The sequence below is a fragment of the Citrus clementina genome, unplaced genomic scaffold (genome assembly GCF_000493195.1).
Source record: "Citrus clementina cultivar Clemenules unplaced genomic scaffold, Citrus_clementina_v1.0 scaffold_7, whole genome shotgun sequence".
NCBI lineage: Eukaryota > Viridiplantae > Streptophyta > Magnoliopsida > Sapindales > Rutaceae > Citrus > Citrus x clementina.
In genome coordinates this window covers 904,146-906,642 of record NW_006262075.1, presented here as the reverse complement: position 1 = coordinate 906,642, position 2,497 = coordinate 904,146, and positions in this window count along the sequence as shown.

The window sequence follows — 2,497 nt, the reverse complement described above, 5'->3', positions numbered from 1 at the left end:
AATATAATGTCGACAATAATTTACAAATGATAATTAGCAACATTTCTCAATAAAATTATTAAAAAGTTTATTACGATAAAATGTTGTTATATTTAGAACATACGCTCATTTTGATTAAAAGAAAAGTGATATTGATAAAATTATCATATATGTGTTCAATTTACCAATAATAATAGTAAGGCTAACAAAGATACTTATTAACAACATTAGTAATGGATATTAAGAGTTATAGTATCATTAATCATAATACTAGTAATAAAACAATATCATTAAATATTAACATTACATGTAATCATGTATAAGCTCCTATAACAATTCATAGAATTTTTTGTGACTTCAAATTAGTGAGTAAATGAGACCATAAAAAGTAATTTAATGAATTTCTTAGAAATTTGTGTGAAATATTTTTAATAAGATTTTTCATCTTATAGTTACCCATATCCAGAACTAAATTGTACTATTTATATTAGTCACTAGTACAAATAATATTGAAAACAAAAATATTTTGAGTAATGACAATACTTGGTACTATCAATAATATAGAGTTGACCAAATAGGCAAAAATTTGCAAAAGAAAAAAAATTAAAGAGGTCTCACTAATTTTTATATTGCAAAACATTTGTAGATTTATAATGTCATAATAAACAATGATATAAGTTGTTTATGATCAATTTCATTATTAAAAATGATTGCATTGATTTATAATTAATATAGTTTACACTAATATAAATATTATTCACGTTATTTACAACATTACATGTTTTAAAATATATTATTATGTTAGGGGGTCTTTGATAGTCGTCTAAATTAAATGAAGTCTTTAATATTTAGTTAAAAGATGAGGGAGCAAAGTGATAATTACCAGGATATTTGCCGATTCCAGTGTTCCACCATCTGTTTCGGTGACCTATTTTATGCCTAAAATTACGAAGCCGTTGGATTGCTTATAAAGTAATCTAACGGCCAATAAATTTAGAATAAAAAATTAAACTTCCGCTGTATCTTATGCAGCGCTTTATTATAGGCGGACCCAAAAGGCATCATAAAATTTGCTCTCATTCCCTGTCAAATTAAGCTCTCTTTTAAATTGAAAGAGCCAATTTTGCGCTACCTTGGTACCTTATATCAACTTTTCATTCTTATTTTTCTTTTTTCTTTTTCATCTTCTGTGTTAAGGTAAAAGTTGCTTTTGACCCATTTGCTTCATCTTTTCCTATGCGATTATACACCTGGAAAAAGTGTACTATTATGCATAACAACTAGCAAACAATTAACAACTTCCTTCCCCCGCACGCCCCCCAAGATGTTTCTATAACAGTGAGTCTCTGATTAAGAACAAGCTATTTTCTTTTCACATGATTTCTATGAAATTTAAGTCTTTTGTTAAATCGTATTAAGAAGGAGAGAATCTGCATGTGCCTCTGACTCAACTAGAATATTTTCTCGAAAGAGAACTCCTAAACATAATAAGTATCTATTAATGAACCTATATGAAGGACCCTTTTGCAAATTGAGGACCAGGTACCACTCCTCAATCCTAATTCTTAAATGACAAAATTACAAAGATGGTACAAGAAAATCAAATCTTTTAGTCATCATCGGTCCGACGGTACATATAAAATCGATTCTTTACTGATGGAAATCAGAATGGTACAAACACAATGAAAATAACTTTTCCGACCGAAAAATGGCTCGCTACAGAAACCTCTCAAAGGGCCATGTGAACTGCAACCTCTTTCCCAGCACTCCCGCTGGTCAAGCAATGATATTGTGCCACGTTTTAACGCCTCCAGGAAGCACCATTCACCGAGACAACCGAAATGATAGAATCGGTGAGTTCCGGGCGCCGACTGACGGTCTCATTTTAATAATTTTCCTCTTTCGGGTGCTAATTTGTATGATGCAACCAGGCAGCGCCAACCGTTAGGGGACACGTGTTGCGTTGTGTGAATTATAATGTCGAATTGTTAGCTTGCACGGGGTTCCCACTCTCTGAAACTAAAACAAACAATTGAATAATAACAATCCAGTGACAGAAACGTCTCCCCGACACTGCCAAAATTATGAAAATAACACACAAATACTATGATCCACAGTCCTTACAGAGAAATAACAAAAACGTTTTCCAGAATGTTTTATAGAAATAACAAAAACGATTTTCAGCTATTTACCAGTGTAGTATCGAAATGGTAAATTATAAAGAAAATATTTTCGTTAATAATAATATATTTATGGGAAATTTACAACTGTCCACCTGTTTGTTTTGTCTTTTTCAAAAATACACAAACACTTTTTTTTTTTTCAGCGCGCCACCTGAAGTTCACTTTTTGTTGCATTCTTCCACTTCCGTCTAATTTCCGTTAACAAATTTAACGGAATGACCTTTTTACCCCTCAAAATTACAATTTAACCCAAAATAAATAGAAATTGGAGATAAATTGGATGGATTTAATTTTTTTTCAAAGGTGGATGCTAGAAATTGGAGGAAAATAATGTT